Below are 16,271 nucleotides of genomic sequence, written 5' to 3'. Positions count from 1 at the left end.
CTCTGAGCTGTCAGCACAGAACCTGACGCGGGGCTCGAACTCACGAACTGCGAGATCATGACCTGAGCCGAAGTCAGACACTCAACCGACTGAGCCACCCAGGCGCCCCGGACTCTTCCAAAATATGTGATTCTTTTCATGTACAGTGTCCTCCTATTTACAAAGTTAAATACATGGCCAAAATTCTTTGACTGCAAGCAACGGATTCCAAAACACAGATTAGGAGGGAACAAAATACTTTTTTATTTACATGATTGGGAAGTCCAAGGTGGATAGATTTGAATTTGGGTACCTGGAGACCAGGAGTTCAGACCCCGATGCCTTCATCTCTGTATTACTGAATTCTGCTCTTAGGCTCTTGTCTTCACTGTTGGGGTTTTTAACAGGATGGATCAAGGAGGCTCTGGGCTCGTGAATTCACAGATTTCAGGAAGGATGCAGAGAATCACCCTCCCCTAAGATCTGTCGAAATCTCATGAGACCTCTATGAGAACACTCCAAAAATGGGAATGCTCGCATGAGTCGAGTGATAAAAAAGCCAGTCTGGTTGACTGCCAGAGCCCCGGAACAGGAGTCAGGGAATCTGGGTTTCCATCCTGTATTTGTTAGGAGCAAGACTTCGATTTTTGTACATTCCATGAGGCTGTGATGTCTCATGTGTCAAACCGAGAGCATCGCTGATTTCATCAATACTTCTCAAGGACCAAGTATATCCCATGCCTGTCGGGGAGGTGGAATACAGCCGTAGAAGAAGCCAGAGGAGGCCCTCCTGCCACGGAGGCTTCATTCTAGCGTGAGGGAGACCAGTAACGAAAAGACAAGTGGCAACAATAAGGTAATTGAAGTAGGGCCACGTGCTAGAACGAAAACGAGACTGAGGAATGAGAGGGATTTAACCAGGATAAGGAGAGAAAGTTCGTTTAAAGGGACACAGATGTGAATGGAGACCTCTGTGATGAAAGGAAGCGCATCTCCTGAGTATTTGGGAAGAGTGTATTCTGGGCAGTGGGAAGGACGCAGAAGTGCTAGGCTGCCAAGAAGCTAGGCTTAAAGACTCGTTAGAAAGCCCATGTGTGTGATCCATCCTGAGAAAAGGAAAGAGAACTGAGTCCAGGGAAAACCCACAGGGGCCACCAGGAGATGAGAATCCATTGCATGGTTTCAGACAGGAGGATGATACCCAGTTTTTGCTTTTAAAACCTCTTTTGAGATGGCTTGTCTAGGGGGGAAACACTGGAAGGGATGAGTCCCGTTACACAGGCTGTGGTAATAATTAGCAGCTTCACATAGGCTGTGGTAATAATTGGTAATAATGTGGCAGCTTCACATAGGCTGCTTGGAAGGAAGGTAGTGAGAAATGTTTGTATGTGGATTTTTTTAGGAGGCATTATACAGGCAAGACCTATGGATAGACTGAATACAAGGAGGGAGGAAAGAGATTAAGGTGGATTTCCAAGGGAGGGGTCCCTGGGTGACGCAGGCGGTTAAGCGCCTGACTCTCGATTGCAGCTCAGGTCGTGATCTCGTGGTTTGTAGGATCAAGCCCCATGTCGGGCTCTGTGCTGACAGCACTAAGCCTGCTAAGGATTCTTTCTGTCCCCCTTTATCTGACCCTCCCCCCCACCTGTCTCGAAATAAATACACATTTTTTTAAAAAAAGATTTCCTAGGGCGCCTGGGTGGCTCAGTTGGTTGAGCCTCTGACTTCAGCTCAGGTCATGATCTCACGGTTCCTGAGTTCAAGCCCCACGTCAGGCTCTGTGTTGACAGCTCAGAGCCCGGAGTCTGTTTCCGATTCTGTGTCTCCATCTCTCTCTCTGGGCCCCCTCTCTCCCTCCTTCCCTCCCTCCCTCCCTCTCTCTCTCTCTCTCCCCACCCCCAAAAAAAGATTTCTAAGGGGGTTGTGCCTGAGTACCCAAATATAGGGTGGTTTAATGAAATGGTATGGGGAGGACAGAGGGATGGGAACATCAGAGTTTGGCCTTTTTGATATAAAGCACCAGGATTCTTTGATGTTGAACTTCTGGTGAGTTCTGGGCCAGTGAAGGCAGGATGGCCTGCGCTCTGTCTTCTCCCGGTGGCTCAGTAAAATGAAGCTCCACAGATAGGAGTCTGGGGCTTTCTAACACTCTTGAGTCCAGCAGTGTCGTAGAAGCTTTTTGGCACATGACGATAAATATGCAAATGGAAGATAGCCTTTTCCGGCTTGCTGCCCGGTTTTTAAAATCCCCTTCTATGATTTCTTCTGTTTCCAAATTGGTAGACAGGCATGAATTTGGCAGTTGCTATAGAAATGTGAAAATTAGAAGGCATGCTGAACTACTCAGTGACTAGATTTATCTTTGAGATGTATTTTTCCTACTTTTGCTCCTAATTAATTACAACTTTGAACATTTGGGTAGCAGATAAATTGACAGAAGGCTTTACCCCCTCCGGCTGCAACGATCATAATATAGCGAGTAGTTGTTCAGATTGTGTGACCCCAGACTGTGATAAGTACAACCGTTTTTCGCGATGAGTTGACAGTGCCTGAGACTGGAACGCCAACGAAGGTGATGCGTAGCATGGATTTCTGCTCTGCAGAAAACGTATGCCAACAGCTTTGAAAAGTTGTTAAAAGTTCAATGTAATTTCTCTTCGGTAACCTTAAAGAATGTTGACTTGCATGGGGGTGTTTACATTTAAGTCCTGTGACCTGGAAATTCAGGCCTGGGTGAGAAAGAGGAGAGGCACCTTCTGAGCTTGGAAGATATTTCGGTATGTGCACCATTACGTGCTTCCCTTTGCCGAGTCTCTACCCACATGTGGTTGCAGAAAGGAGCACCCAGAGGTGAGCGTTGTAAGTTGATCAGCAGAGAGAAAATGGGGCCCACCGCTCAGTGTCTGCTCCCTCCAGAACTTACCTGTAGGGACAAAACAGTGCCTCGGTTTTCAGGAGCTACAAAAAAAAAAAAAAAAAAAAAAATACTCTGTCAGTGAGTTGGACTCTCCAGTGTGGATCCAAAAGAAAAAAATGGCAACTGATGCCCAAATGAAGGCCCTGGTCTAGAGCAGGGGTCTCAGACCCCATCCATGATGATAGAGCCACTGGTTTCATTGCCCCGTCCTTGCTTGCTGTGGAAGTAAGCCGCAGTCTCATGAGTTTGCTGGCATTTTATTTTGTTACTTATTTTTTTTACTGGCATTTTAAATTTTCTTTTTGAAATAGCTCTTTCTGTCCTTTGCCCCGTTTTCTATCATTTTTTAAATCATTTTTCTAACGTAAGTTAGAAATATCTTTCCTGGTTTTGCACGTGTCATATAATTTTTATGGGTTGTTTTTTTTTTCCCCACATAGATATTTTTAGCTCGTACCAAGTCAAAAAACTCAATCCTTCTCTTTCATGGTTTCAAGCTTTGGGGGCCTTATTTAGGAAGTCTACTCCTGATTGCTGTTTAGGTGGGGGTGGTTTTGCTTTTGTTAGGAAAAAAAATATTGTTGTTTTATCATTCCATGGTTGATTGTCTGCAAGGTGAGAGCCACAAATTCAAATTTTTGTATTTTTCTTAATGATTAGCCTAATGAAGCCAGGGACCCTATCCATCTCCCAAGGCCTGGCATCGTGTTTAGCACATAGTAGGTTCCCAATAATTATTGAACCAAAAGAATAAATGAGCTACGTATAAAACCTGATGGCACCCTATGGTATAAATGATTCATAAAGGTGAAGGTTTATAACAATCTGCTAAGTGGCTATTAAGTTAGAGAACTGGATTCCAAGGGCTCTGTAGGTACTTAGTAAGAAAAGAGGAATCCTTTTCTGTCTAGGCTCTAGGCTCTGGATTTTAAAGGCATTAAAAAAAAAAAGACACCCTTAACTGTACTCAAATGAGAGACAGCATAGAAATAAGAAGGTTTTGAGTGAAATAAATTCAGGCTTGGATTCTTGCGGGGTTTTTTGTTTGTTTTAATGCTTATTTCTTTTGAAAGAGAGAGAAGGAGAGAGTGTGCGGGGTGGGGCAGAAAGAGAGGGAGAGAAAAATCCCAAGCAAGTGCTATGCTGTTAGCACAGAGCTCAATCCCACAAACCGTTGAGATCGTGACCTGAGCTGAAATCAAGAGCCGGATACTTAACCGACTGAGCCACCCAGGCGCCCCAATTATGGCTTGAATTCTAATCTAATTCCTTGGTTTTCAGTGCACATGTCATTCCTGATCTTCTGACTCAGTTTGTTGTTGTTGTTGTCATTGTTGTTGTTGTTGTCTTCATCTCTAACGTAGGACTAAAAGTAATTTTCCGGAACGTTGTTGGGATTGTAGTGTTAGCACACACAGAGCATCCAGGCCAGTTCCTGTTAGAATAGATGGTGTATTTCAACTCTTCCCTGAGCATCCTTCCAAAGTCCTCAGCATTTGAGATATCTGTCAGAACGTTTAGCACAGAAGACTTACAACTTGTGTTCCTTATGTATGCTTTGACATGTGGGTGATTTACTGGTATTGGCGTTGACTAGTCTCTAATCGATCATTGTGGACAGAGTTGAAAGAGTTCAGTTGAATGGAACGCGCAGACTGCAAACTTGCAGGTGATTTGCGGTTAAATACGTTGTTTTCCAAAAGACCACACAGTTGATGTAGTTGTGATGAATCCTGCCCCGCCCCACGGTGCTGCAGACACACGTCTGGTGTTCACTTCAATAAATAAACATTCAGCAGTGTTTAAGTTTGACTTTTGAATTGCCCTTTTTAATGAGTCGTTGGTATGTTCACACACCCAACTCAGATGCTCACATGATATTCTGTTGCCCAGGGAAAATGCTGACTGAATTGCTTAATGATCCGAAGGATAACAAAACTCTAAGGAAACTACTCATGTGTCTGCTGGGTAGCAGTGACACAGTCACTGTTGAGAGCGTGTGCCAAAGAAATAAATTACGCAGTAAAGCTATTTCTCTTGTTCCACTCCATGGACAGAAGGACGAGTTTATATCCTCCTATAAAAAGCATACTGTGACTGGCAACAAACAATATTCTTACATACTTTCCCTAAAAGGCTCAGCATGCTGCTTTTTTACATAAAATAGAATTCTCTCCAGCAAACGAATGAAATACAGTGAAAAGAAAAGAACATCATTAGGAGTTAAACCAAAATGCTGACTGAATTTCTGTCACTCTTACTGCTGTAGATGTCAAATGTTCAACTTTCAAAAGGAAACTTGACAAGATTAAATGCTACCGGAAATAACTTAGGCAAACCAGGCTGGGCCTGCACACATCTTACAAGAGCATCCACTCCCAAGCAAAATGTTGAGTCAGTCTAGTTTGTTTTTTTTTTTATTTTAATGTTTATTTATTTTTGAAAGAGAGAGAGAGAGTGGGTGTGTGCATGCACGCAAGTCTGGGAGGGGCAGAGAGAGACACACAGAGAATGCAAAGCAGGCTCCAGGCTCCAAGCCATCTGCACAGAGCCCGACACGGGGCACGAACTGTGAGATCATGACCTGAGCCGAAGTCAGACGCTTAATTGAGTGAGCCACCCAGGTGCGCTGAGCCAATCTAGGTTTTATCTTCTGTCGCCTTTTTTCTCCCTTTGCACCAGTGGGTCCTTTTCCTATAAACGCTTAGAACCTTCTCCAAGCTGCTTTGCTTAAGAGTGCTAATTTGTTCTGTGTTAGAATTAACTTTTCCACTAAGAGCTGCATGGCTTTGCCTTACTGTTTTTGAAGTTAACAAATTAACATCTTACCCTAATAAAGACTGCAGTCCCAAATGAGTAGAGTACGGATATTGGAAAACACATTTGCGAGCCTTTTTTGGTTATTATTTACTCTCTTTGGGGATAAATAGGATAGGAAATAGTTGAGGAGAATCCGAAAAATGTACTTAATTTTATTTGAATATTACTTATTCATTAGTGATGAGCATATTCTCATACCCTTGAGAGAATTAATAGCATGTGTTAAATAATAAGTACAAGAAAACAAAACCAGATTGTCAAACGTCATGTACTCATTGTTATGATATGTACTATTAACTGTTTAAGGGCTGCTAGAAGAAACAAAATGAAGATTGATTTTTATGTGCAAATTATCTCATTGGTTCTAATTTTTAGTTCTGGGGTTAAAGTAATAAGTTTTTCCAACTGAGTTATCTGTAAGTAATAATTGCACAAAGCTGAAAGAACTCTCAAATAATCCTGTGGGTTAATAGTATTCATAGCGTGAAATCATATTATATTCTGTAGTATCTTTGCAGTGGCTTAGGACTGAAGTTCATGAATAGACTTTCTAAAAAGTAAATTTGATCTTTTGTTTTTTTCTCTATGTCCTACTACGTGTCACACAGTGTCTCGCATATAATAGGACAACCATTTGTTGAATGAATGAATGAATGAATGAGTGAATAAGGCAATGAGGAGAACACAGTAGGCCTCGGCCACTTTAACAATCATTGGTCCCAGCTAACCATCAGGGCCCAGTCTGTTATTCTACATTTGCCAGTGGATAACTATACATTTGCCAGTGGAGGCGATCATGGTCAAATGCCAGTACGTAATTTCATTCAGAAAAGTGATACATACCATGTTTTCACTCATATGTGGATCCTGAGAAACTTAACAGAAGACCATGGGGGCAGGGAAGGGGGGGAAGAAGTTACAGAGAGGGAGGGAGGCAAACCATAAGACACTGTTAAATACTGAGAACAAACTGAGAGTTGATGGGAGGGTTGGGGAGAGGGGAAAGTGGGTGATGGGCATTGAGGAGGGCACCTGTTGGGACGAGCCCTGGGTGTTGTATGGAAAGCAATTTGACAGTAAATTACATATATATATATATATATATATATATATATATATATATAATTTGTATTATAATAATATTATATAATTAAGCGTCCGACCCTTGATTTCCACTCAGGTCACGATCTCACGGAGCCTGCTTGGGATTCTCTGTCTCCCTCTCTCTCTCGCCCCACCCCCCACCCCCCATGTGTGTGCGGGTGAACACTTTCTCTCTCTCTCAATAAACATTTAAAAGAAGAATGGTACAGAAACTGCTTCTTCAGAAATTAATATCACTGTACCTAAAATGACTATATGTAACACATTTTTAAACATTTAGTCTGTTCTTTCTTGATCCTAGCCCTTCAAATCTAAAACCAAACTTTTAAAATCTGTAACATTCTTTGCTTGAATAACAATGCATTGGGACTTAAGCTGTAATTAGATGAATTTTCTTTCCCATTTGGAGAGCGTCAGTCAAATGAACAGAGAATTGTTAATAATTGAGATAAAAATGTGCGTGTCTAGGTGAGTATGTGGATTGGACAGACGTCGCCATAAAAATTACTTTTGCAGCAAGTCCATTAAGCTACACTGAAACGGAATTATTGCTTCCTTTGTGGTTTTCTTTCCTGTGAACTGTGCGAGGATCGCGAGCAGTCTTGGGCTCCCTTTGGCTGCTGCTGCTGCTCTTGGCCCTGGCACAAGGTTGGCAAGATTTCCCAGTTTCCAGATAAAGACTGTGCCTTGTGGTCTCTATTATGTGAGTAACGTGGGAGTCCTCCCGCCTTTAGGACAGTCTTTGTTGGTATCTCTGGCCTCAGCTGCCTTCTCCACTCTTCTCTTTGTCCTTTGTTGAGCCCGCTAAGTCTTGTCTCTGTCGTGTGTCTTGAAGCAGCAGCTTCCGGGCTCAGCAGAGCTCCCCTGCAGGTCCCTGGGTTCTTGACAACCCCTGGATCAGCACGCATCTTTGTTTCGACTCTGGCTGCTCAAGACCTGATGTGTAACCATTCACTCTCCTCCTCACGTGGGCATCCTTCTCATCCTTGACTTACCCACTGGGATGCCAACCGAATATGTTGAAAAACGGGTTGTAAATGGTGTGAGAAAGTGGTCTAGTTTCAACCTTCTGCATGTTGCTGTCCAGTTCTCCCAGCACCATTTGTTAAAGAGGCTGTCTTTTTTCCATTGGATGTTCTTTCCTGCTTTGTCAAAGATTAATTGGCCATACGTTTGTGGGTCTAGTTCTGGGGTTTCTATTCTATTCCATTGGTCTGTGTGTCTGTTTTTGTGCCAATACCATGCTGTCTTGACCATTTACAAAAATAAACTCAAAATGGATAAAGGACCTAAATGTGAGACAGGAAACCATCAGAACCTTAGAGGAGAAAGCAGGAAAAGACCTCTCTGACCTCAGCCGTAGCAATCTCTTACTCGACACATCCCCAAAGGCAAGGGAATTAAAAGCAAAAGTGAATTACTGGGACCTTATGAAGATAAAAAGCTTCTGCACAGCAAAGGAAACAACCAACAAAACTAAAAGGCAACCAACGGAATGGGAAAAGATATTTGCAAATGACATATCGGACAAAGGGCTAGTATCTAAAATCTATAAAGAGCTCACCAAACTCCACACCCGAAAAACAAATAACCCAGTGAAGAAATGGGCAGAAAACATGAATAGACACTTCTCTAAAGAAGACATCCAGATGGCCAACAGGCACATGAAAAGATGTTCAGCGTCGCTCCTTATCAGGGAAATACAAATCAAAACCACACTCAGGTATCACCTCACGCCAGTCAGAGTGGCCAAAATGAACAAATCAGGAGACTATAGATGCTGGAGAGGATGTGGAGAAACGGGAACCCTCTTGCACTGTTGGTGGGAATGCAAATTGGTGCAGCCGCTCTGGAAAGCAGTGTGGAGGTTCCTCAGAAAATTAAAAATAGACCTACCCTATGACCCAGCAATAGCACTGCTAGGAATCTACCCAAGGGATACAGGAGTACTGATGCATAGGGGCACTTGTACCCCAATGTTCATAGCAGCACTCTCAACAATAGCCAAATTATGGAAAGAGCCTAAATGTCCATCAACTGATGAATGGATAAAGAAATTATGGTTTATATACACAATGGAATACTACGTGGCAATGAGAAAAAATGAAATATGGCCTTTTGTAGCAACGTGGATGGAACTGGAGAGTGTGATGCTAAGTGAAATAAGCCATACAGAGAAAGACAGATACCATATGGTTTCACTCTTATGTGGATCCTGAGAAACTTAACAGGAACCCATGGGGGAGGGGAAGGAAAAAAAAAAAAAAAAGGACGTTAGAGTGGGAGAGAGCCAAAGCATAAGAGACTGTTAAAAACTGAGAACAAACTGAGGGTTGATGGGGGGTGGGAGGGAGGGGCGGGTGGGTGATGGGTATTGAGGAGGGCACCTTTTGGGATGAGCACTGGGTGTTGTATGGAAACCAATTTGTCAATAAACTTCATATAAAAAAAAATAAAATAAAATAAAATTACTACTTCAATGGTAAAAAAAAAAAATCATAAACACGTAAAAAAAAAAAAAAAACAAAAACGGGTTGTAGGTTTGAAATGGCAGTCTTCCTTTCAAACAAATAAATGATTTACCAACAAATAAAATGTCATCAGGTATTTAGCCATCAGCCTGTGCCTCATCAGCGGGGCTGGTCCGACCAAGCTGTGATGACCCATGCGTATAGGAAAGGTTTGTAGTCTGAGCTCTGCCTCGCGCCCGGACCCCCAGATCCACTTCTGTGGAGGTTTCTTTTATTCCTGCCATGGGGAACCAGACCTAAGACAGGTGGGAAACGCCTGGACTTCCCAATGTTTGGAGTTAGGGGGGGTTAATATAGGAGCTGAATATAATGTCCAAGTATAATATTATATAATAAGAAATACAGATGATCCCCAACCTACGAGGGTTGTAGTTAAGCAGTTTTGACATTACAGTGGGTACAAAAGTGATAGGCATTCAGTAGAAACTCTACTTTGAATTTGGATCTTTTCGGCTAGTGGTATGCGATCTTATATTCTCTTACGCTAGGTGGTTGAAGCCCCAGTCTCCAGGCAGCCAAACAATCACAAGAGTAAACACCCAAGACACTTAGGATCATTCTCCACCCGTGCAACCGATTCTGTTTCCCTCTTTCAGCACAGTACTCAATAAATTACATGAGATGTTCAACACTGTATCATAAAGTAAGCTTAAAGTTAGATGATTTTGCCCAACTGGAGGCTAATGGAAGTATGTGTTCTAAGCAATTTCAAGGTAGGCTAGACCAAGCTACAATGTTCAGTGGGTTAGATGTTTTAGTAAATGCATTTTGACCTAAGATATTTTCAACTCAGGATGGGTTTATCAGGACATAACCTCTGTAAGTTGAGGAAGATCTGTATATATTTGGTCTTTGCCTCCAGTTCCTGGCACCAGAATTGTAACTTCCTGAGTTATAGGGGCGATAGGGGCATCTTTTTGTTTTCCATAATAAGCCCCTTTCAACCAGACATGTGTGGATGTTACTGAGATGACTGGCTAGATGCTCCCGACAGCTTCAGGATGGGGGCTGGTTTCCAGAGGAACCAACTATGTAATTGGAGGGTTGGAATTTTCAGCTCCACCCTCCAATCTCCAGGGAAAGGAGAGAGGCTGAGGATTGAGTTAATCACCAGTGGCCAATGATTAAATCAGTCATGCCAACAGAATGGAACCTTCATGAAAACCCTACATAAGGGAGCCTGGAGAGCTTTCTGGGTTGTTGGGTGCATCCATGTGCCAGGAGGGTGGCATAACCAACACCAGGGGGACAGGAGCTCCTGTGTTCGGGTTGCTTCTGGACTTTGTTCTGTGTGCCTCTTCAAATGCTTATTCATTTGTATCCTTTATGACATCCTTTATATTAAACTGGGAACAGTAAGTAAAATGTTTCCCTGAGTTCTGTGCTATCATAGGAAATTATTGAGCTTGAGGGAAGGGGTGATGGTGATCCCCAGTTTGTAGCCAAGTCAGACAAAAGGGTGGGTACCTTGGTAACCCACTATTTGTGATTTGCATCTGAGGAGGAAGGCAGTCTTGAGGAACTGAGCCCTTAACCTTTGGACTCCATGTTAACTTGTGGTAGTTAGAGTCAAAATTGAATTAAATTGTAGGATGCCCAGCTGGTGCCCTTGGAGAACTGGAGAACAGATTGGTGTGGAAAAGTCGCATTTGGTGTCATAAGTGAGACAGAAATGTTGAGCAGAGATATGTTTGCCTTGGACAGGCGATCTGCATTAGTGTATATTTTTAAGGTACAATTGTCAGGAACACAGATCGTCCAGCCACATACTGTAGTTCATGTCAGTTATTAGCCACGTGAATTTGTTTCAAGTAAGAATCTCTTTGAGCCTCCATTTTCACGTTTGCAAAATACAAATATTCATAGCACCGGGCCATTGACTTATGAGGAAGATTGCATGATTTGATATTTGCAGATAACTTAGCAACTTCCTGGCTTACAGCAAGAATAATGCTTCATTAAATGAATGAATAAAATAGAGTAAAAGGAATCTGAGTTTTCCTACCCTACTCAGTATCATTTTCCATATCTTTTTGTCCCAGGGAGGATTCCTTATCTATTTATTTGTCTAGTTGTACAGGTCTGCCTCTCCTCTCCTTAAATGCATCACCTTCAGTTGTAGATTCTTAGATGCTTCGTGCCAGGCAAACGGGTTCAAGCTAATTGGAGTCCCCTGGACACACACTGGGAGGGCTGGCGGCCCTTGCTTATATGTGCTATCTGAAATGTCAAGAAGAGAAATATTTTGGACAGACAAACATCAAAACCCTTTTTATCACCTCTTTGATAAAGATAATTGTTGATTGTGACAGAGGAGTTGTTAAAATGATACAAGGTGGCTGACTAGAAAGGACCCTGGAAATGCACTCAATGTGGTTGAAGTTCGCCTATAAAATCTTTGTGAATGTTTCCATCTGGAATGTGCTTTGAGACAGGGCAGCTCCTTGCATGGCTCCCAGAGCATGCTTGGTTTCATAAAATTTTCCTAAGGCTCAATAAATCTTTTGGTCTTTGTCTTCTCCATTGTACGCCAAGTGTCTAAGATGTCCTGGTGCTAGGAACGCGGGCAGAAGAATTTCATGATGGTGGGAGAGTTTGTAAGATAGATAATCCTTAAAGTTGATCAAGTGAGATCTTAACATTTCAAAGGTGAGGGAAATGCAATTAATCTATTCTTTATTTCAATCAAAGTTGAATGGGACATTCCTTGCTTTATCTTGAAATACTATTCTGAATTCTAAGGGAAGCCAGTCAAGTAAGGATTTTAAGCAAGGGATGGAGAGGGGTGGGGGATAGATTTCATTTTCCAAGGTGACATGACAACAATATGAAGAAAAAAATGGCGGGAAACAGGATTGGAGGCAGGAAGATCTATTATAAACTCATCAGAGCAATCCAGACAAGGGGTGTTGGAGGTCCAATCTCAAGCAGGGGCAGTTTAAATGGAAAAGAAGAAATGGGTTGGAAAATTAATGTAGGATTAGATTTATGGGGCTTGGCCATAAGTCAAATGTAAATGGTGGAGAATAGGGATGGGAGTGGAATATGAGGAGATGTCTAAGATCTCCCAAGAGGCTGAGAGACGCAGAAGAGGTAAGCAATAATGTTGCTCGTTAAAAAATAGCAATCAAAGTCAGCCTACAGACTTGGGGGAGAATGACAGGTTGAATGGAGATGTTGATTTAGAGGTGACTATTGAACTTCCCATCAGAGACAACAAAGTAGTTCAATAAACAACTGTGTGTGTGTGTGTGTGTATACACTTTGAAGTCTTCAAGATATAGTAGTAAATCGTCAAAAATACTAATTGATGGGGTGCCTGGGTGGCTCAGTTGGTTAAGTGTCCAACTCTTGATATCGGCTCATTATCTCACCAGTTCATGAGATCAAGCCCTGCATCGGGCTCTGTGCTGAGAATGTGGAGCCTGCTTGGGATGTTCTCTCTCTTTCTTTCTCTCGCTCGCTCACTCTCCGCCACCCCACCCCCCGTGTGCCCATATGCTCTCTCTATCAAAATAAATCAACAGACGTTAAAAAAAGATATTAATTGACTTGTCAGGATCTCAAAGCATCATAAGACTGAGAGTGGGGGCTCATGACTTGCCTGCAACTGTGTATACGACAGGCCGTGTTACCCTTACAGAGACACTTACGAAATATAAATATGTGCTTTGACCTGCTTCTCTCTTCCCTTTTTGCATATATTTGAAACTGGCATATCTCTTCCTAGTTTTAAATGCTTTAAGTACCTCTGCTTTATATTCAATAAATGTCTCACATTTAGTCTTGTCTCAAATGGTTATTATATGCTCCTACGGTTGGAAGTTTATCATTAATGTAATTCATCTTATTATAGCAGTGCTCACATTTTAGAGAAGAAAACAAATCACTTGACGGGTTAGATGTTACCTTGTAGTTTGTTCAGGAATATTCTGAGAAAGTCTTGGAAATGTGGGTGGGAAGCAGGATTGCGCAGAATGTAGAGAGTTGGTCTGCAGTCTGACTCTCGTCTACTTGGAAAGAACATCAACCAGGGTAAAACTTAAGACATCTGCATGAATGGAAATCAGTTGAATTGATTTTTGAGGGACTTGGTCCTTTTCTGCCATTTCAAAACTCAATACCATGTAATGTTCTAGAATAAGGCCATTAGAAAGATCACCAGAAAAAAAAAAAATACAAAGCTTTACTTACTGCATGAAGATAATACATTTGCAAAAAAGGTTTAATTATACAAGTTTTCAGTGAAACTTGAAAATTTAATTTAATCACAAATCTATAATATGGAAGTAGGCAGTGTGCTTTCCAGTACTGAGAAATCTGTTCTTCCACTGATGTGTGAAGGATTTAAATGGCCGTCAACCCTCAACACTAATAGCTTTTCTCTTTTTCCTCACGTAGCCGCAGCATATATTGTTATTGCCCAGAGGACTCTGAACAGTGTTTTTGAGCACATTTAAGAATTAAACATTAAAATTCTGCTAAATCATAATGCCAACGTGATAAAATGTCTGCTGTAATTATACCCACCGGATTATGACAATAGAACTTTCTTTATTCCATTAAATATAAGAAGAATCAATAAAATCTGTAAGCAGAGGTTTTCATTCTTTAAAAAGTGTTTGCTTACGAGTGGTGGTGTTTTTTTGGGAAATTCAACTGAAGTGTTTACATTGTGCTTGTAGCAATTTCTGGCTTCCTAAGTCACTGTTAGATACCACTGTCTTCGGGTTTTTAAATTGGGCTTGTAAACATCATATAAACACTTGCGTACGTAATGTACATGTATTTGTGCATGAACTTGATTAAAAAATTGAAAAGGAAGGAAAGGAACATCACTTGACAATTTCTATATAAAGGAGCCACGTCAACTGAACATCAGGACAAATTCAAGCAGCTGGAAGACAGACTGTCACATAGGAAATGCCTCATTTATATCTAGATAGAAATATATTCTCTTCGGTTCTCCTTGGGATGACGGCTTCAGTCATCCCTGGAAAATGGAGAGTTCCTGGCCCCAAAACTTCTGCCAGGATAAGATGTGGAAGCAGCCAGAAGGGCGTCCCCACTCCGTGTGTTCACCGGCTCATCTCCCCAGGCTCCCGTAATGGATCGCTTGTGTTTCGTGGTAGCCAGGAGGACTGCTTAAGTGTCCCCTCTCTTGCTGGATGGTTCCGTGGTTCTCCTCTTCACAGAGTAAACCTGAGGTCTGCTGTCCAGAATTGTGCTAACGGAACATCCCCGGCCCCTCCAACACTGCTGGGCCTCATTGCTTTTTTTAATGTTTGGAGTTGAATCTTGCGTTTGTTACCTTTAACCAAAGGACGACTGAGAAGGATCGTAAGGAGGAAGGGAAGATATACACCATAATATATTGGACCCTGGAGGAGAAGTGAGCACTGTGCGAGGCGTGCAGCACATTTTAAATCTGTAATCATGTTTAATCTTCACGAAACCCCTATGAGGTGCGCATCAACTCCATTTTACACAGAATGAACGCCATAGCTAGGAAACATAAGTCGTATATCCTTGTTTATATGAACTGATACGGGGGCTGGCTGAAATTCAATGCCAGGACCGTCTGGCACCAAAGCCCTTCCTGTACAACACGCCTCACATGATTTTTTTTAGGCGCGTTAAAAATTGGGAAAAGCAGCCCTCACCATTTTGTCCCAAAGTGTGTTGCGTGACTCTAACCAAACCTTGAATGGTTAAATGTAATCATTTCGCTCCTCAAGGAGCCGGGCACACAGCTAACATGTGACTGACGTAGCAGGTTAGTCCCTTCTGCCCACAGTGAGCTCCTGAAACTAAAGCACCCGCATCTGAGCGCATCCTCATCTGCGAGTGATACGTAGTGCTCTCTCTCAGCCGGGGTTTCTGACTTTTGATCTGCAAGTCATTTGTATCGATTTTGCCTTTTCTGCCAGTTTACACAACTTTGGCCCAGGCGTTTCTCTTGAGTAGTTCAGTAATGACACCACCTCTGTGATCTGGTGCTGTCCATTCTTTTTGTCTATGTGGGAAAACTTTTCTCTCACTGTTGCTAAGATCTGTCGTGAGGACTGTGCTAATCCAGGCTATTCGCAAGGATTCCATGATATCCACCCGATCATAGAACTTCCTTTTTACAATTACTGCCTGCAAGCCATGCAAAAAATGCTTACTGCCCTTTGCTAAAATTTTAGGTGAAATGCTTTGGTGGTTTTTTTGTTTTTTGGTTTTGTTGTTGTTTGCCAAGTTAGATTTATTTATTAAGGCTCAGTATACAAATTGAACTTGGTGCAATCCTCATTTTTCAGATTTTTATTAACTACTATATGTCTTAGATAACTTTATAGCTAATTTTTCATTGTCTCCTTTAGACACCAAAATTGCCTAGAAACATTTTACTAAAAGCAGGAACTTGTGATTAATGCTGCTGGCACTTTAGATAGATAAACATAGGCATGCAGAATCATAGGAGGAAGACAGTAGAATACGATGCTAGCAAGGATTCCACTTCAGAGATCTCAACTATATACTAAAATATATTTTCCTAAAAAGTAAGTATCAATAACTCACTGTAGGGGGGAAAAAACTCAATTGAGGTGTTTTATCAAAATATTCTAAGCCAGTGTTCTAAGCCTGATTAGGAGGTTAGCACCCTTATCCTCTGACAGTTTCTGAATACACTGGTGGAAAGCTATATGTAGAAATCTTATGAGACACAAAGTATATATGTATGTAGGTGTGTGTGTGTGTGTATCTGTGTATGTATATGTATGTATGTGTATGTGTATATGTATAAATCTTATGAGACACCAAGTATATATGTATTTATGTGTGTATACACACACATATACACATATACACCCACACATACATACTTGATATATGTATATGATATGTATATAATGTTGCCAGAAATATAAAATCTG

Source organism: Lynx rufus, unplaced genomic scaffold (genome assembly GCF_022079265.1).
Source record: "Lynx rufus isolate CCGP_SWC_20201006 ecotype Redwood Valley unplaced genomic scaffold, mLynRuf1.p SCAF_16, whole genome shotgun sequence".
Lineage (NCBI taxonomy): Eukaryota > Metazoa > Chordata > Mammalia > Carnivora > Felidae > Lynx > Lynx rufus.
Note: the sequence above shows the minus strand (reverse complement) of the source record.